The sequence below is a fragment of the Oryzias latipes genome, chromosome 16 (assembly GCF_053564925.1).
Source record: "Oryzias latipes strain Hd-rR chromosome 16, Olatipes_Hd-rR_3.1".
Classification (NCBI taxonomy): domain Eukaryota; kingdom Metazoa; phylum Chordata; class Actinopteri; order Beloniformes; family Adrianichthyidae; genus Oryzias; species Oryzias latipes.
In genome coordinates, this window is record NC_136252.1 from 23,706,461 (window position 1) to 23,727,508 (window position 21,048).

General features: G+C 41.0%; 1 protein-coding gene across 4 annotated transcripts in view; it reads left to right on the plus strand.

Moving 5' to 3' along the window:
- The first annotated feature begins 6,230 nt into the window (after positions 1-6,230).
- The window catches only part of ddr1 (discoidin domain receptor tyrosine kinase 1), a 49,303-nt gene continuing 34,485 nt past the window's right edge, over positions 6,231-21,048 (plus strand). For all 4 annotated transcript variants that reach the window (XM_023964435.2, XM_023964437.2, XM_023964436.2 and 1 more), the window contains exon 1: positions 6,231-6,551. The gene's annotated coding sequence lies outside the window, so the exon portion shown is untranslated. The remainder of the gene's footprint in view (positions 6,552-21,048) is intronic.

The window sequence follows — 21,048 nt, forward strand, 5'->3', positions numbered from 1 at the left end:
CCTCCCCACACCTCCTCTGTCCTCACCCTCCTCACCCACCCGGCAACCCATCCTGTCACTGGGGCCTGGCAGCCCACACACTACTGCCAGTAAAACAGACCCGGAGACTATATAATAAACAGCCTCAGCTAAAAGTTGTCATTATTCTCATTTCTGGCTAAATTGGAAATTACACAACAATTAAAGCATTGTGGTGATTGTATGTTTGCACACTAAGATGCTGGCGGCTCTGAAAGATTGTTCAAGGCAAAAGAACCAAAGGTGTGGGAAGACTGGGCTTACAAGCGGGAAAGACAATAGCAGGAGACACCAGGTGACGAGCTGAGAGGTGAGGAGCAACCCAAGTGACAGTTTGAACCGAGGACGACAGTTGTAGAACAGCCTCCCAAATGCCACAGATGAGGTTGAACTCCACAGAGTCAGATATGTGTGTGTAGATGAATAGCAGGGGATTTCTGAGTGGGAGCAGAAACATGACACCCAAAAAGTGTCTAACCCCCCCCCACTGCCACCCCCCAACCCCTCCACCGGCATTTCTCCAAACATGAGGAAGAGAAGGCACAAGTGCAATGCTACAGCTGAGCGCGTCTCCAGAGGCTTCTGACCGCCTCAGGGCCAGTCTGGAACGCCGCCCCCCCCTAGACATTCCCCCCTGACTACAACGTGGAGCTCATCACACTTCACTCATATGATTTGCAGGATCACAAGGACACCCAAGACAGGATTCATCGTTGGCTGCCTCTGATAAGTTACTTCCAGCCAGAGAATGATCTGCTGAAAGTGCTCTCTGATGCATAAACGTTGTGTGCTGCAAGAACAGAGCATTTCCAGCTGTAAGGAAACAAAAAAAAACACAAAAAATTGTGTTTTTGATGGAATGACAACACCATTACTTGTAAGAATGCGTGAAGCATGACATTCAGTACACTACCTTGGTCCAAAGTGAAATATCTTTTCAACAACTAGCTTTTATGTCATTTTTCAAACTATCAGAGAATTGATCCATTTTAACTTTGGTGAAGCGCCTACTCCAGCTTCTTTTGTGAAGATGTGATTTGGAATAGTTCATTTGGTGAATTGTGTCACCCTTTCCTGAAAGTTATCTTCAGTTCAAGAGTAAAATACATGTAAAATGTGTTGACACTGGGTCATTCCGTTGTCTTTTTTTCTCATTTTCATGTGAGGTCAACAGCATTTTAGTATAAGTTTGCACTGAAGTAAAAGAAAGGAACACTGATATGAGGTCATAAAATGCCAGAATAAAGATTAAGATGAAGAAAAATGAAGCTTGACTTCACAAAATGAGACTTTTTCCATCCATCGTGCTGCATTAAAAACTATTAATAATAAAGTACAGTCTGCTGTAGTTCACTACACTTGGGAGCTCATTATTTCACAACAATGTACATTTATTGATAACCGTGTGTCTCAAGAAGCAGTTGATGCCTTTGGACTCAACCAATACAGAAGGTTATTTTAAAAAAGTATTTCTAAATTCTAGCTTGACAGTATCATCCATGATACGAAAGGCTTTTATGAGTAAAATTTAGAAAACTGAAAGAATTCTCAGTACACAAGGGAGACGTGTATCAGTATCCCGTTTCAAAATTAAATTATGTGCTATTATCAAGGCTCAAGATAACACATGCAGGCATTGTGCTTATCTAAAATCAAGAAAAACATTTATTTCTGCAAAACGATGTTAGTCCTTTTCTGCAAGAACAGCATCACGTTTAATATAAAAACTATCACTTCCTCAGACAGCAGTTGTCATCTGCCACATCTGGAAAAACTTTCATTATGGGTTTGGGCTGATAACAAGTCCGTTTTTGCAAGTCCAAAATGAGTCTGAAGACTTCGTACTTATGTTCAAGTCAAGTTTCAAGTCATTGGTGACAAATCAAACTGAAGTCCCAACTTTTTACCTGTAATTTTATGCTACCTTAAGACCTGTAATTAACAGCAATGTCCTTGAGCCACAAAAGATAAACCTAAACCTTAAGTCAAGTCTCAAATATTTGTGCATGAGGCATTAATATGACTCCACGTTGAGTAAAAAGTCCAGATCCCCACCTATGTCTAATAGTTATAAATGTTTGTGAGGCTTATGGTGGTTCAGTAGAATCCTAAATAAATTAAAATAGACCATTGGAAAATTGTGAAATTATAACAGAGCAGGAAGTCCCAGTGTCTACAAGAGGAAGTTTGAGTTCCAGGTATGACTTTCAGAATAACAGCAACTGGATCCCTCACTTCTAAAGTTTTAACAAACTGTGAAACTGGCAAACAATGTTGGAGTTCTATAGTTTTGCGAAGACATACATGGATCTAGTCATCTTCAAGTGGATGCATCAGAATGCAGCGGAGCAGGGAGCTCATGGCCCATAGTTTCTATGTCTGAGCTTTTTTAATTTAAACAACATTTTTTCGTCTGCTCCTGATTTACAACAGTTTGAATGAATATATACTCAGAAATGCAAATTTAAGCCTAATTTTCTATCAATACGTCCTCTATCATCAGAAAAATGCTTCAAAAACGTTTTTAAAAAAACACTAAAACAGGATTTTCATCGGAGTAGGTCTTTTAGAGGAAAAGTAATGGAGCACATCCTAAATCTTTCAAATAATTTTTGACAAGTATTATATTTTGTAATTAAAGACTGGAGCTCAATGTCCTCATGATGGATAATATTCCTTTCATATTTATTAGTCCTTTTGTTAAATCACATTTAAATCACCAATTTATTAAATTAAGATGTTTTTGTCCTATTAGACTGTATAAGAAAAAACATTTAACAGGAAAAAAACACACATAAAAGAATTCTCCTGAATGTGCAGTGACCTCAGTTACACCACCCCACCCACCCTCACGTACACGCCACCCCTCCACCTTCCCACACAGAAATCCCCCGGAGCAGACGATGACCCTGCGACCCCCTGACACCTTTAAACCCCCAGATCCTCTCTGGAGGCCAATCAACTACAACCTGCCCCAGGCTCGTGACACTGATAGTCACAGTAAACAGACATTAAGGGGGGGAAACCCACGGGGATGTGAGGAGCTGTGCATTCATGTGACCACTCTCACACATGCGTGCATGTGTGTTCAAACCAAACACAGACCTGTAGTCACACATATGTGGGGGAAATGAACTTTGGCACCCAAAAATGTTTCAATGACCTCCCTGAAAATTTGGAGAGCTTTTAATGTTTTTCCATTGATGAGGACAGTGTGACATTTCTGACAGACCACTGTGCACGCACACACACACGGGTAACAGTCCATTTCTTCAGATAGAAGTGGAATGTGGTTTTACGCTGGTTCCCAGCATACTGCAAGCTCCACATTCTGCAGCTGATCTGCGTTGTCTGACTCTTGTAGCCCTGCACAGCTGTCAGGACGTGGACAGAGCTGCCTGAGGGAGGCTGTGCTGTCCCATGAAATGCCTTCCAAGTGACTGCTTCCATCTCAAATTCAGAAGGATTTTTGAAGTGATCAAAGCTGTATTTCCAGGATGACAGGCAATAGATCACCTGTCTGCCCTCTTAAACAGAAGCTTTTGATAGAAATGATAGTTTTTCAGTTTAAATGTTGGAACATTTTTGAAAGGGGAAACTTTTTAAAAAAAGGATTTTTAACCGTCTTTTACAATCAGACAAAATAGCCTCCTCTTCCTTTTCACAGACCACTGATATTTTATAGAAGTTTTTTCTCCCTCCCTTTTTTTCTCAGCACCAAGTAGTTTCTCATCATCGCAGTCTCATGAGTGCAGGATGACTTTTTTCTTTCATTCCCCTCCTGTTCAACTCTCTCGCTGTGTGAATTCCTCACAGGATCAGACCTGCTTTTTATGCTCCGCTGGTTTTCACTCAAAGCAAGCAGAGAGAAAGGAGGGAGCAGGGAAAGGGGATTTAGTAACAAACCAAAAGTCAACAGAGGAGCTGAGAGTGTTTCTTTGAAAAAAAATGCTGAGTTGAAAACAGAACAATGAAACAGGGAAAATCTGATTGTATGCAAAAAAAAAGTATAAAAAAGCAAAAGATCTCATGTTGAAAAATGAAATAAAGCATAGAAAGGTCAAACTTTCTCCCAGAGGGTTTGCCGTTGCCCTGGCAACGAACAAAGCAGAGCCAATTGGACCATGTACACAACAGTTGAAAGGGATGGAGGAGAGCAATGGGCAGAGGACTAACAAGAATTGCCGTCATCGTGATTATTTCTTTAAATCGCTTTTTCTGGTAACACCAGACATAAAAGATTTGGAATATATACAATGACTTCTGCTCCACACCTCCAATTTATTTGCTTAAACTATACGCAAAAATATTGACATAATAAAAAAGCATTCACATATCAACACTAATCTAAAAAGAACATGCACCAAGTGAGAAAAAAAAAAGAAATACTTTTTTTTGCTGGGTCGATAAATTATAAATTCACCAGAGAACAGTAATGAGAAGCAGGGAGAGGGACGCCTGGGTGGATGAAAGTCCAACTCAAGTCTGTTTAAAGACAGAGAAAGTTAAAAAGAGTGGTGGAGAGTTTAGCAAGAATGTAGGGTGAAATGTGAGGATTGGGTGATAAAGCAGAAGTCCATGAAAAGCCAAAGACAAGCAGATTAAAATGTAAACAATTTAGGCCAAAAAAAAGTATGCTTTTTTGGCTTAAGTTGTTTACATTTTTAAAAAGTGTGCTTTTTTTAACATCCTATGAAGTACATGTGTCTTTACTGAAATTAGGCCAAAATTTAGCCAGTCCCACTATGGGGTGCAGGTAGAATATCTGGGGTGGGGCAAGTCTGGGTGTGCTGAAAGTTTGGGCTGTCATGTCCCTCCGAACCCCTAAAGTGCTTAGAAAACAATGCAGTCATGTTGTCAGTTCATATATATATATATAATAAGTTTTATGTTGAATCTCCTTCTGGACACTTCCCTTTGCATTTACCGGACTCGGGACAGGCACAAGGAGGACACTGGTTTGTGCCCCACTTAGGCCACATTTATCTTTTTCCCCGCTTTTTGTGTCTATTTGTCCATCTGTCCGTCCATCCATCATTACATTTGTTTGTTTGTCTTTTATTTCTTTGTATTTTTTGTCTGTTTTTTGTTAGTTTTTGGTTCTTTAATGTTTTTTTCTTTAGTTAATTTATGATGTTTGAGGGGTACTCATGGCATTTTGGGGGGAATACCCCCCCTTGCCCATGCTTACATCCAGCCTTTACTAAAATGCTAGTTTGACTATAACTAAAAAGTTACTTCAAATCACACAACAACAACAACAAAACAAATGTGATGAAATATCTAAGAAATTATAAAATACAGCACTAAACAGCTCACAAATAAATGCTTTAGTGTTCTAAGTCAAATTAGATTTTAAAAAATTGACTTTTGCAAGAAACTGTCTAGTTTTCAGAGACTATGAGAACCTGCAATTCTCAAATCCAAAATAAGCTTTTTCTTAGCACAGATTATATCAGCAGTCCCACTTCCCAGTTTATCCAAGGTGGAGCTCACAGCTTTACAAGCAACCTTTATTGCAGCTTGCTGACAACTGAGCTCCAGCTTGGGTGTCTAACTGGCAAGTACCTGCAAGTACCATGTTTGCTTAACTTCTCATTTTCTGACTGTTGAGACCTGAATATACTTTAATGATGCAGCATAAAGGTGAATTTTACTGGTAACTTTCTCTTTTTTTCTAAACTTGAAATTCAATCTCTGCCCTGCTTTGCCTCAGGGATGCATGTCAACAACTGTCCAAGCTCCAGCTCCGATGCTGTACTCCACTGCAAACCCTTCCATCTAGGTCATTATAGCCTAGAAGCGGTAATGGTATACAGTTACTGCACCATAACACTGTAATGAAGTTTTTTAAAAATGTTAAAAACCAAGGCTCAAAGCTGTGAGTCTACAATGAAGGGCTGCTATCAGATACTGAGAGTTGTAGCACATTAAATGGTTATTTTATTAGTTGACGTTGGTAAAAAAAAACAAAAAAAACAACAACAAAACAGTGTGAAAACAGGGCAGGAACATGTTTTTACTCGAAAAGTACTAACTCGCCTTAAATCTCAGTTCAATTTTCTCCACGGACAATTTTCATGTTGTCAAGTTCACAAGTCCCTCCCCCAAAGCACTCTGATTGGACGAACTTGCGCGCAGTACTATTCAACAGGCACCTTGCTCTCTTTTCTGATTGGACACAAGCAGCTCAGATATGCAAATGAGCACCTGGCGGCGCCTGCTGCCCCGGCTGCGGAGCCGGGAGAGCAGGCGATGTGGCCGGGGCTCACACTCACCGAGGAGCCGGGGCGGAGAGGACTGGATCGGTCTCATTTTCTCTGTTAACGAGTTTTCAGTTAAAGTTCAGTGAAAGTCGAGTTTAGGTCGTTACATTCATCGAGTACGTCGCAGTTTCGACTAAAGTCGGTGACTGGAGTGCCGCTTTTCGTTAGTCTGGATTATTATTTGGAGGCATTTTTTTGTGGATTTGGTGTTGGTCTCATCCCAAAGTTGGACCGCTGTCAAAGCACTTTTTTATCCCAGGTTTCTAGGTAAGTGTAGTCACTCTCTCATCTCCCTGGTTTAATCCCAAATTAGGAACTATAAAATCGTTGCCGTCGGGGTATTTGAAGCAGTCGTCTGCCTCTCACTGACTCTGTCGTGGCGTCCGTTAGTCTCGGCGTGAGGCAGACTCTGGACACCAGCCACAGATGAAGTCCTGCACGATCACCAAGACATATCCCGAGACTAGTAGTGGGCATCTCGATTTAAACCATCTAAATGCGGGAATATCACCGTTTTCGCGCGTCTATTTAAACCCTCTTTAATCAGACGTCACATCCATCAGTTTGAACAGCAGCTGCCCCTCTGATAGTGCTGAAAACCTGCAGGTTTGCTGTTTTTTTTCTGAGAATGTTTGGGGGGGGGGGTGACCTCACAAGACCCTCAGGTGACCTCCCGTAAGAAGACTTTAAGGGTCCAGTTTCACTCACCTCTGGCTTTAAATCTGGAGCTAAGCAGCCTGAAGTCAGAAGAAGGTGAGGGAGGATCAAAGGTGCAGACAACACTAACATGAGGTTAGGATAAAGAAATGTCCTACTTTGTTGCTCAAGTCATAGGACAATTGTGTTTAGAGGGAAAGTTGTGCCAAAATTTGAAGCTTAACCGACTTCTTGGTTCTTTTGTTTGTCAGACACGGGTTGTGTTTTACAGACCGGACATGTTTTGATGGAGAGTCATCATCTAATGGTTGTCCATCCGTACGCTTCCCATAGTTATGCATTCCAGAAACACATTTTCTTGTACTCATCATCACTCGTCGGACAACTGACGAAAATGGAAGACGTCCATCGAAACATGTGATACTGAGAGGTAGAGGACATGAAATGGGTATTTTATTAGTTTAGGTCAGTAAAAAATAATAAAACGGTGTGAAAACAGGGCAGGAATATGTTTTTACTTTAGGTATTTTAAAGCACAACCTGTGTCTGATAACAAAAGAATCAAGAAGTCAATTACTAATCACAGACACTATGAACTGTATTGCACTAATTTGAAGGTTAAGTTTGGTCTATGCACATCCCAGCATGAAAGAGGAGAAATTATGGGTGTGGTTGTGCTATTTTTCTCACCTTCTTCATAAATGTTTGTCCTAAGGTGGAGCCGTCCTTCCCATTAAAACCAGATATGAGAATCCAGAGGAGCTGCAATATTGTTGAGCGGTTAAAAGGAGGTGGTGCGAGTGTGAGTGCCCGTTTATATGTTTATAGACGGATGCAATAAAGGACTGTTTTGCCTCCCTACCTGCTTCAGCGCTGATGCAGTCCCTCACAGCACGTCTGCTGGACCTGCTAGCTAATGGACATCTGCGAATTCTCCCACAGCGTCCCACGGGAGCTATAGGTCCAGTGAAACTGCTTTTTATCAGCTGTGCAGCCCAGCAAAGGGAGACGCTGTATTCCACCTAGTTGGGCAGTTATGAGAATGCATGGATACACAGGGGGTAACGTGTCTTTGGGCAAACGTTGTGTTAATTTGAAAACATTCTAGACTTTAAAATCAAGAAGAAATATAAGCGGCTGTGAACTGTGCTCTAGTCAATCATTGACCTGGGTCTGTTCCCTCTGTTTGGTTCATTGTCTTGGTGGAATTCGTCTTTTATGACTTTCTGATTGTCGACCTCTGTAAACAGACCTCCAGCAGCAGGTCAGGAGGAGCAGGCAAGCCCAAAGGAGGACCTGCACGCAGACTGCACTGCAAATTTGCAAAGGTGCACAATCATTATACTGAACAGAACACTGTGGGTCCTCACCCACATGAAAGAGTATAATGATTGTGTTTTTGAGTGCAGAATTGCAGTGCTGTATCCATTCTCAAATAGACGTTTGCTTATAATTGGCTCCCGACAGACTTGAGTTGAAATGCAGGTTGAAGAATTTGTTCTGAGACGACATGGTTACTTGTTTTCCCCCTCCAAAGATCCCACTTTAATAAGAAATGAAATCGTTTGAAGGCTGGGCCGACCACTCTGCTTTTCTAAAACCAATTTCCCCCGGAGTCTAGACATTTCATTTACCCAGCGTGAAGTCACATGCATGGCAAGTTCAGATAAACACATTAATTGTGTAATGGGTGGTGACACTTCAAAGCTTGACTTGGGCTTTTTAGGGGTCTCTGTCGGTGAGTTTTCCCAGTCTGTTTGAAATCCCCCATATCCACAGTCATTCCTTTTTTCCGATCGTAGCTTCATCCTCGTGCAGCGACCCCTCCTCCTCCATTCAATCCAGTGTACTTTTGTTCCCCTATCAGATCATCCTGGTAATCTGTCTCCTTTGCAGCATCTAACGTGGAGCATAGACCCCTTCATCTCCGATCTCCCAATTCCTTTTGAAGCAGCGCTAGATGTTTCATTCATTGGTCTTCACTGCTTCATCTCTTTCCTTTTCGGCCTTCTGCTCATCCTCTTCTCCATACTTGTTTTTCTCACTTTTAACCGTTGATGTCTGCGACGGTTTGAGCGGTTTTGACATTTGCAGTTGAAAAATGGGTTGTCTCAAATTTGGCTTTACTTTAGATACAAAAAGCAATATATTACTGACTTAAATGTTAACTTACTCATGAATTTTTACATTTAATAGAAAAATTAGTTTTTCTTTCTGTTAATTTAAGCTGCATTGAAGTCTGTGTATAGCTGTCACAGAGAAGTGAGTTTTTTGGACATTGGGTTTAAATTTCACACAAATTTACAAACATCTGCTTGTTTTTGTCTTTTTTTCAGCCAGTGTAAACAAATCATCTGTTCTATTTAGCATGTAAGCAAAGAAAAGTCTCCCAATATTAAATGTATTGTTACCCATAATGCATTAGCATGTTTGAAAATGATCACATGTATTTCTATACAAGTGAGCTCTTTCACTTCTGCAATATAGTAGGAATTTTCATTTCTTCAAATTTATGATCAGAAACTAAACATGGTTTTTATCTATTGCAGGAATTTGCTAAACTGTTGAGAAAAAAAAGGTCTCCTTTAATACAATTTAAAAAAAAATTTCAGCTGTTATAAAAGTAATGTATAGTCATTCTCCATTCACACATTTGACCGACGCCTTCTAAACCTCAGAAGCACAGATATGTGCCAGCAAACTGGTATTGTTTCCACCCAACCAGCGCGTACTGGGCTCCTCGTCTTGGCGCACATTACTAATGACCACTAACGGCTCTTGGGAAGTAAGCACTTCTTAAACCAGCGGAAAACCCAGACGGTAGCTGTGTTAAACATCAAAGGCTACGCTATCTTTTGAACGGGTCCTTTTCTGTCTGACAGATGAAGTTGAGCTGGACCCACAGCAACACTGAGTGGGCTGGATGTGTCCATCCCTCTCCACAGGATTAGAAAGGCTGTATTACCATTAAGGAACTGTTGTGTGATGTGTAATTCAGCTCTTTCTAGCAGGTTTTCTTCTTCTGAGAGCGAACAGGAGGAGGCTCTTAACAGAGAGGTGTTGTGCGGTTGGACTTTATGCAACACTCAGGTTTTATATTAACCAGCTCACCACAATTTGGAGCTCTTATTTGCTGTAACTTTAAAAAGCTCAACATGTCCAGGAAGCTTTAATTTCTCCTGAGATGTAATTTGTTTGAAATGGGAGAAAGGCATCTGTTGGACGGGACTGGATGGATTTTGTCACTCCAGCTCCACATGCTCTGATCTCATTCCTGTTTAACTTGGTCTCTTCTGCATGCTCTTCATCCCTCTCTGCTTGTCTTTCTCCATGTCTCCTTGTTCCCCCTTCTTCTCTTTCAATAGCTGCTTGTTAGATGAACAAGTTTCATCCTCCGCCGGCTAAAGAGTTGCTTTTTTATTTCTATTTCCCCTCCTGACTCTCTTCTGTCTTTGAATGTTTTCTCTGCGCTCATTGTAAGAGTAGCACTGCGGCGTCACATGCCTCTCCTTTCACCCCATCCCTCCTCTCTGCCTCTCACTTGTTCCCTGACAGGTGGTGGAAAGACTGCAAATTAAATGCAGAAGTTGGGCTGCAGCTCGCCATCAGACTTCAAGCCTAAGAAGGCTGGAGACTGAAGTGCCCACAGCTCCGGCATCCTCATGTGAACGCTGCAGCACTTCTGCAGAATTTTCCCTTTTGACACCCAACCTTAGGTCAAACTCTGAGCAGGAAAGGCTGACTTTTTCATTTCTTTTTTTTTTGAGGGAACGAATACATTCTCCTTAAGTAGAGGTGAAGTGGGCCTCTAACATCTACTTTCACTAGAAACTGAACTTGTCTTGTTCCTTATGCATTAGCAGGAGATGAAAGAGGTGAGGGCAGTCTAAGTACATGTGCTGACATGTGAGACAGCTTTTGCTGTGTGAAGCAAAACTGGGCTGCAGTTGATGTCAGTCTCAACTGGTTTTGCCTGAAGAAATGGGGTTTTTCATTTGCATGCACAGAAAAGTCATTTTAGCGTGTTTTTCATGATCCAGCTAATGAACGGCCTACGGGATTAAAAGACTTTTTTTGTGTTTCTTCATGTTCATTATTCAGCGTTAACGGTTTGCTTTGATTTTTAGTTTGTTTCCCACAGTTATGAAGCTCATCATAAAGCAGACAACTTTATATCCCTTTTTTACCCTTAAAAACATGTATCCTTCATTATTTATGCCTAATTTGTACTGAGTAGAGGGCAGAGATTGCTGGAGCCTATCCCTGCTATCTCAAGACAAAGACACCCTGGATAGGACGCCAGTCCACTGCAGGGCCACCTACTTTGACAGACAGTTGTAAAGCTATGTTAACACACTCCTCAGCGACGCTCATTCAAGCGGCCACTTTGGGCCTCCATGCTCAAGTCACTACAACTGTTTTTCGGTCCACATAACAAAATGCCTATCCAGTGATCGCACGTTTAAAATTAAATCAGGTCGAACTTTGACCAATCAGGGCTGCAGTAGGGAGGAGCCAGAGCCCAAATCTTATATCGGAATAGAGCTGTGAAAGAAAAAACCCAGATCAGGATTCACGAGATTTGCACTGTTCAACATTTCGCACCAAGCCTCTTTCAACTGTACATGCGCTAGTAAATAGTAGAAAAAGAAGAAATCCCTTTCCCTGCTCGCCCATTGTGAACACAGTGGGCTCAAGAACGCGTGTCCGATTCCAGATGTGTCTGTAGCTTTAGGATTGAGGCTGAGTGTCACTGCAAAAAGACTCCACTGATTTGATATAACTCACAAGTTCACGATTTGATTTCAATGATTCACCATGATTTCACTAAATATTCAACTTCTATTCAAAAACGAAATTTTTTCGTTATGAAACAATTTTCAAAAAAGTATCAATTTAAACTGAGCAAATGTTCATTTCCAACATAATGACTTCTTACATTATAACTAACAGAAAAGCTATTTTCTTGTTAGAAAACAAAACCAATAATAAAGGCTTATACAGGCAATTATTTATTGATTTGTTAGATCAAAATCACATTTTTAAAAATTAAGATTGATTTGATCAATCAAATAAAATAAAACTCTACTTAGGGTACTTTAAACTAAAAGATCGAACTAAGAAGCAGGTTTTGTGAAGAGCTGGAGTGTTTTGGACAAAACCCATGCAGCTTCGTCAGAATGTGCAAACACCACATCCACAAGGTCCTTCTTACTATGAGGCACATTAGTCACCACCTCGCCCCCATTCAGCCTTTGAGATGTTCAAATCATTTTATTCAACTGCTGCTAACAGTTTGATAAAAAGGCTGGAGTGAAGAGGATAGGGAGTTGGGAAATCTCATTCAATGCAGGACTGTCAGACTATTTTTCAGTATTCTTCCTTCAGTAACGATCACTCACCACTCACTTTGCCTTAGCGTTTTCAATTGGCTGTGGTAAGCTCTCTGTGCTTTCTGAAATTCCCACAATGTGGAACTTTGTCATTCTGCTTTTTTAGCGTTTGTAGAGAATGTGTTGCATGTCTGCAGTACAGTTTGTTGTGTACAACTTTGCTAGTACAGCCACATCCGTCAATCAATCAATATTTGCATACTTCTGACACATTTTCCAAGACCCTTGAGCCAGAGGAATCATCAGCTTTGGAAGATTAGGGTGTGGTTCCTGGACTTGACGGGCTTCATGTTTGTGCAAGACACAAAAACCTGATCTGTGTGAGAAAAACAATGGATTCCATTTACCCCTAATGCATTGTTTCGTGCTGTAAAATGCTCATGTATCTTTGGAGATTATTTTGCACATTGTTCCCTTTTTATATCCTTTAAAATAGTTATGGGTTAAACTGTTTTTCCTAAGTGTGGATTTAAACCACAAGTCTACTCATAGATCACCATCAGAGTCCTCGCATCAAAATGTTTAGTGATGCGGTTCAGTGGTTGGTCCCCAGCACTTACAGATGTCTTGGTTTGGTTTCCAAACATGTATTTTCCAGAGCAAAACATTGTGATTTGTTATCATAAATCTAGCCATTAGGATAAATTGAGCTGCACAAAGGGCCATGTGGAATTGGGTCTCAGTATCAAATCATGTGGCACAAATATTGGAAGAAAAAAGTTTCCTAAAATAAAGTCATGTGAAATAAAAACTAAGCCCTACTATGTCTATGGTTTTACATCTAAACATTTGAGCTTTTTAAAATGTTTTAAAACTAGTGTTGGAGCCTCGAAACCACACAATACAATGTGTTCTTTTCAATTTTTTACACAAAATACACAAACATCCAGTGTGATCTCCTGGAGAGGAGACATATTTGTTAGCACAATGCCACATATAAAAGGTCTGATCTGAACGAAGCAATTGCTGCTGCACACCAATCAGTCAGAGGTTAGAAGGTCGTCTCCATCAATCCAGGAAAGCTGACTCTTCACCTCGAGGTCAAAACCTAAATTACAAATCCCAGTTTTTTAGAGTTAGCATCTAAATATCATATTTCACAATACTTCATTTGAAATTGGACTAAGCGGGAATCATTTGTTAAAAAATAGTATTTCGATTTTTTTTTTGAAAGATTATATTGTTCCTTTTGTTTTTAACACAAAAAAACAGTTAAATATCAGGATAAACATGATAAACTGAAAGTGAGAAATTGCTCGAAAAGTAGTTGGTAGAAAAAAAAGGTAATAATTCCCACTACAATATTTTAGAAACACGGTTTTACATGTTGAACAAATAAGATTTTTCACATAGACAGAAAGGAATGAGAGAAAAAAGCATCAAGGTACCAAAACAACATCATGAAGTCATGATTGTCTATACATTGTCCCATTAGACTTCTCACTTTCTAATTTGTATGTTTCCAAGATTGTTTTTCAACATGTCTAGGTCCTACTAACCTTAATGTAATATTGTAATCCAACAAATGCATCATATCAGGATAAACACATGGTGACAACCATCAAGCACAGCAAGGGGAAAGCTGCTTTTTTTTCTGCAGCCACAGCTGAACATCTTGGGGCGATTTAAAGCTAGGACACTTCCACAGACTCTGATGCTGAATAAATGAGCACCTTCCTTTGCTTTGCTTTAACACACTGCATTAAAGAGAGCGACCGAGGAGACAAAGAATTGCCTTGACACACGGCAACAACAGCGGCTTGTTTTGGGACAAAAAAAAAAAAACAGAGAGGAGAAAAATAGCTTGCTAGCCTTATGGCAACCGCATACTGATTATTTTGCTGACCTCATCACCAGTGAAACTTTTTTTCAATTTTTGCTTTTCTGAAGTTAGCTGCTTTTTCCTTCTCAACAAAAAGTGCTAATGTCACTTACGCTCCTTGCTTCATTTCTGCTCTAGAAGTCTGTCTGCATTCACTTGCAAGACAATTGAAAACCTGTTTTTAAGATGGCCCAGAGTTAGTTGTTTTTGGTTCCTCACTAATGCTCAGCAAAGCTTCCACTTTTGCAAAATAAGCCTTGAGTGAACTAACCTTCACTCAAATGGAGTTTAAAACAAGACAATAACCTTGATCACTCCCTAACTCCTACTTTTTGAAAAATTTGGCAATGTTCAGATTTTATGATGTGGACCCTTTGACTGTCTATGAGAAATAAACAGTTATTCCTCAGTCATTACATTCAACAATTCTTGCTCTGTTGCCTTTTTTAACATGTTCTTGCTAATCCAGATATTTTTTTCTATTGCAAGTTGCTTAATTCATAAACTGACCAATCGGATGCCTTGATGAAAGTACGTGGTGCCTGCTGGCCCCCTCGTCGGTTGTTTGAAGCATTTGATTGACAGATTCTCCTGTGCCTGCTAATAACAAGCTCACTCCTGATTGGCAAGAATGGTTGTTGTAGAAGCGAGACCCCAGATTGACTTGGACCAATCACTGCTTATTGATGATTTCTGGTTTCAACATGGCAACATCTGTAACATAAACAAATAAAATAATTTTTTTGAGCCACGGCACAATTTAAACTTGACAAAAATCCCGCGGCACACCAGCATCCAAAAATTAAAAAAAAGAAAAAGGGAGAAACTTATAGTCTTTATGCTAAAGTAACATATGTTTTTTATTCAACTGTAATTGTCACTTTAAAAAGTTACAGTAAATAAATGAGTTTTTTTTTATTAAGGAGTAGTTAGTTACATTTATTTTGTCATGACATTTAGTTACATTTATACATTTTAGTCAATGTGTGGACCCCAGCAAAGCCTTTTTATACACAGTTTCCTGCAAATATCAGAACAGAGGTAACATGCACGACACTGAGAACATCACGCAGAAAAGCCGTGCTGCTAAGTTAGACTTACAAACTATTGATTTATGGCAGGAACTGCATTTTTTTGTTGAATGAAAAATGACGTGGTTTTAAATGTCACATGTTCGTCTTTTGAAGTTGTTGTTTTTTTGTATCTAGTTTGACTATTTCCATCACTTGGGTGTATGACTGGATTCAGCTGTGTGTAGAAGCAAGCTAATGAGCCTAACTTTGTTGTGTTCATTTTTCACCTGACTCTGCGTCCCCCTGGAGCTTTGGCTCTTACATCTCAATGCTGAACTCTCTATGGTGGGTCTCCAGTTTCTCACCAGCTTTGTTGCTTCGCTGCCCTGTTTTATGATGCTGGCCTGCTGTGTTTCTACTGGAAGAAAAAAAGTGGTTGGAATGGAGATGAAGGGGGGGGGGGGGGTCTGCTGAGCTGTCTTGTTTGGGAAGGTATGTGATGTTAAGTGCAACAAAACCATTCCTGGATATGGGCTTTCTTTATCCATTTCCTCCATTCGTCACCGTTGTCCTAATTTTCCTTTGTCACCAAATTCCTGTTTCTTTTTATAAAAACCTGCTTTTCTTAATTACTTTGTTTTTTAAGAATCATATTGAATTAAATTGGTCAACAGAAACATAATATATGGTGCCACTCTCATGAATAGTGTTTTTTATTTTATTTTAATTGACCAAAAACTAATCTAGCAAACTGATTCACAGTTTAATGACCAACATCATGTTTTATGGTACAATATCTGATTATCCACTACCATTCTTTGCAAAAAATGACCAATATTTCTTAAGTCCACAAATCATTTTTTGACCTTTGTTAAATATTTTAATCCCTTCAAAAGATTTAAATCAAACAAATCATAATATCATTTTTATGAAAGGAAAAATCTTTCAAACATGCTTTGTTCTATTTAGATTGGTCGACCGCCTTTGGTAGACATACGGTTTTTTTTTTTTTTTAACTTGTCCTGTCCAACAGCTGGGCAGACAGATGAGAGCTGAGGGCCTCTTGTGTTGGACATATTTTACTTTAACAAGAGGGTTATTAATCTTCAGACAAACCAAAGGTATGTCTGAATAAACCCCTTTTGTAATTGAGGCCAAACTTTATTAATTTCAATCATGTTTGAAAATCTTTGGTGTTGGACCGGACGGAAAAGGAAAGAGGGGAAGAAGAGAGAGGGACGTTAGAGAGAGGGGGGGGGGTAGGAGGGTGATAATAGGAGGGGAAGTGGGATAAGACCATGAAGCAGCATAAAGAAACAAGTTTACTGGTTGTTAATCATTATGGTAAGGTTCAAATGTAGTACAAAAAGGGCGGGGCCTGTCCACACACACACTCAAATGTTATAAACACACCTGCTAGCTGCAAAAATGTCCACCTGTCGACATGTACACAAAACAGATAGTGTTCACACGCATACTTATGCCTTAAAACCAACTAGTGTGAAATATTTCAGTCATTCAATCATGCAAACTGTTAGTGCAAAGGTGAGCTAACACCTGTGCTCAGGTGAGTGTTTATGTTCTTCTAAAATGGATGGTGGAACGTGAAAAGAAGGAGGGAGAGTGCCCAGCCATCCCCACCCCAAGACCCCCACCGCAGCAGCAGCGGCAGCCGGAATCCCCCCAACGCCACACGGGAACCGGCAGGGAACAACCGCCGCCCGGGCGACCAAGCCCGCCACCCAGGCCAGGGCCAGCAGGACCGCCGCAAGGCCCGAAGAGCCAGAGAGCAGGGAGGCACGGAGGGAAAGAGAGCGCCGCCCCAGCCCAACCAGGAGAGCAGCCCCCCCGCCGCGCCGGGAGAGCCCAACGCAGGGCCCCACCGGAGAACGACGCCCACAGCCCCAGACAAGCACCCCACCACCAAACAGGAGTTCCAGGCATCCCCCCGCCCCAACCCCAGGTACGAACCAGGACCCCCCAAGGGAGACCCGCTCCGCACTCCAGGCAGCCATCCGCCCGGCCCACGGTTGGTCCAGGGAGGAGCAAGGCAGGGGCCCGCCGCCCCTGCCCAGGAGGGGGGAACCCCGGGGAAAAAAGAGGGCTGGTAGACAAACATTTGTGATCTAATGCAAGAAGTCTGTGGAAGACGTTTGGCTCCGTCTTTGCAGACTTGTTTTTAATTCATTCACATATGGTGGTTTAGGAGGATGCATGGTCTGTTTAGGATCCTCTCACATCACCAGGCTGACTACTGCCAGGCCTCTCCAATCAAGAAAACACTTTAGTAGAAGCTGTCTGACACAGTGAAGCTTACCAAAACACCTCTGAAGTCAACAGATCATGACTCCATCCAAAGAAAATTCAATAACAGACGCAAAACAAAGTCATTGACCTGGATCTGAAAAGGGTTCCTGAGTGACTTCTAAGGCTAAGAATTTGGCAATTCACCATGAACTGTTATCCTTAAATGGATAAGAATTGAATCTGTGGTGAACCTTCCCAGGATCAGGATTACCCTCAGGAGTAAAGTAGCTAATCATTTATACGGTCACAAAAGAATCCACAACAACAAATGAAGAACTGCAGGCCTCCTTTGTCCTGGTTTGGGTTAATGTTTCTGACTCAACTATAAAAAGTGACCCAACAAAGACTCCCATTTTTTGACCTTAGCGAGAAAGAACCTGCTGACCAAATGGAACACAAAGACTCTCCTCACATTTGACAAAAAAAACAGAAATGATCTCTTTTTACATGCATATACATCATCATTATACATCATATTACCAGTCAAACATGGTGGTGAGAGTGTGATAGTCAGGAGCAGCTCTGCAGCTTTAGAACATAAACAGCTTGCCAAATTGGACATAAAAGATGTAACTATGAATTCAGCTGTCCAGAAAAAATAAGATGTTTAAAATGCACCAACAGGTCCAGCTGTGAATGGTTAAAAATGTTCTTAAATGCTATGGCTAAAAGTTTGAATTCTAATTCCATTGAGGTGCTTTAGCTTGACCTTAAGCAGACCATTTATGCTTGAATACCGGTACTCTCCAGTGTGGCAGAGTTGAAGTAATTAAACAAAGAAGGAAAATTCCTCTCATTACAAGAGGGATTCATTGCACTTGCATGCATGCAGAAGAAATTATTATGCAAGGTAATAAATAACTTTGCCAAACTAAAGATAATTGTTACAGGCTGAATGAATAAAAAATCCCCCACTAACAAAGTGGCAAAAGTAAACAAGTCATGTGTCGATTTGAAGGGTCCCTTTAATAAAATGGAAGGAAATGATGACTCTACCGCTCTTTACTCATGGTCTCAGTCTGAGATAAGAAAGCCCATTTCCAACAAAGCCATCAGATGACCTTGTTTTTGTGGTCGCCACAGTCCCTTGCTTCAAAGTCTTGATTCAGATCTCCTTCTCTCCAGGATTCAAAGCTTCATAGTGCACACATGCAGCTTCCTCAAACACTGACGGAAATCCAAAAACAAAGAGCTCACTACTCTGTGTGTCTCCAGTGGCCATTTGTCATGTCTAACTGGCAGAGGGTTACTTTGTCTGACTGGAGACTTCACACGTTGCCTGCTGTGTAGGAAAGAAGAAGCACACTAATGGAGAGAAGAAACAAGGCTTTAATTTGCTGCAAGTCACGTAGATTATTACATTATCAATGAACCTTTCTAGAAACTAACTGAGCAATTTTAGTTGATTTATTAGATTGTTTTTGCTGACGATTCACTACTTTGGTCTTGAACTAAATTTCCCCACACCTATTAGATAGATTGCACCAATGCTTTAATACAGTGGATTGTGGAGGAGAATTCCCAGTGTTTTGTAAATCACTCTGCTCACTATTACCTGAAAAATGTATTACAATTTATGTCTTTTGACATCTGTTGACTTTCCTTCATACACTAACTACACTGATAGCCTCTGTCAACTCTTGGTGTGATAAAGCAAAAATTACTCTAAAATATATCCAAGGAACCCAAAATAGTAAACATAATTTTTAACTAGCAGCATAAAGTATGGTTTAGTGAATTCTGGTCCCAAAACCTTAGGAGATGATTAAAAATAAAAGAGCATTGGGAGGGAAATCATAAATGGAGCTCCTCTGGTGTTGCTTTAGATGCTCTTTTGGGTGATGACGCAACGGACTGAAAAAGTGGCTGAACCACTGATTGTGATTGATTACTTCTCAGATTTCAAGCTCATGCAACTTGATTTTTGTGCTGCTCTGACACAAACGGAAACTAATGGTCAATTGGCCTGCAGAAAATCATAGCCAATGAGTTATGATATGTGCTAGAAAACGGTCACCACTGACGTAACGCGCACACACACACACCACAGCACATGGGCTAAAACATGCAAAACCTTCTGGAAATCCTTGAGGCCACCACTGACGTTTAAACTGCCTTCATTATACAATGGGAAAGGAAAGCGTATGCTTACATGTAGGTTCAGCAAGAGAGGCTCTCCTAAAAAGACGCTAAGCAGAGCCAAGGCTGGCTTGCCAGCTTTTCACTGAAGCAATCTAATTATAGTGACTGGCAAGCTATCTTAAATGATGCAATGGGTGCTAACTACAAAAGTCCCCCAGCATGTTTTTGTGTGCTTGGCTCAACAGGCCCCTCCTGATTGCTGTGGTGTGTGTGGGACCGAAACGGCAGCTGCCCATAAGTATTAATTGGTCGTCGTCTTGGATTAGCCGAGACAAAATTCTAGTGTGGAGGGCTGCACACTTACTATGTGGCCTCCTCTGGAGCACAGTGGACCCTTCTGCTTCTCACTAGGCATGAAGCACAGCTGTTCAACACCACTTGACTTTTCAAACAACAATGTTCTCAGATGGCTGTGGCCCCTTTTGTTCCTGCGATCCGAAACATATGGTTAGTTTTTCTGCTCTTGTTTGCAATGTCTCGCACCCCTGTGATGTGTTGGTTTAAATTCTGCACCCTTTGTTCTCCTCCCTTGTGTCAAAAACCCGATGAGATGCTGTTGAGGGAAGTGTTTGTTGATACCTCTCTGGTTGTCATGGTGATTCGATTTGAGGCTACACTCATTAGATTCTCGGCTCCAATTTTGCACTCTGAGCTCAGGCCAGTAAGCTCCGTATTCACTATTTTGTCATCTGGCACATGTGCCTGCACATTCTAATTTGTTTTTGCAGAGAAAACAGATATCAGCTTCTCTTTCTCTGTTTCCTCCTCCACTTGGAACACATGCACCATGTATCAATTGTGTTGTGTCTCCCACTCAGGACAGCTGCACTGGCTAGCTATCCCTGAGATCTCGTCTATGCCCAAATGTGTGCACTATACACCCATGCACGCACACACACACATACACCCTAAAGCCATAAGTCACGCTCTTTATACCACCTCCCACCTCTGAAATACTCACACATGTAGCCATGTCATCGCTGCTCTTGGTTTGCTGTCTCCACCCCAGTGTGCCCGAGCCACCATTCACTCTGTTTCCATGCATTCCCTCTCTTCTCTGCCTTGCTTAGAGACTACCCCCCTCCAACCCTCTGTCACTACAGCTGTGTATCAGCTGTCAGCCTGTCCCACTGCAGTCACAGATGAAGCCCAAACACAAGGGGTCTTTAGGGACTTTGGCCCAGCCTCTCCGTCTCTTCCAACTATTCCTCCCACTTCCCCTTCTCTTAAGGTTTCTGTCTTTCATTTCTTTTACAATTAGAAAAGCTGAACAACCACAAGTTGAAATTTGTAGGCACAAGGGATGAAGCCATTATCCCGAGTCAATAATGTTTCAGACCTAAAACTGAAACAAAGCTTGTTCTTTTTAAGTAACAAAACACTATTATATATTAACTTTTTTTCTTCAACGGAATTGGAAGTTCCATGGT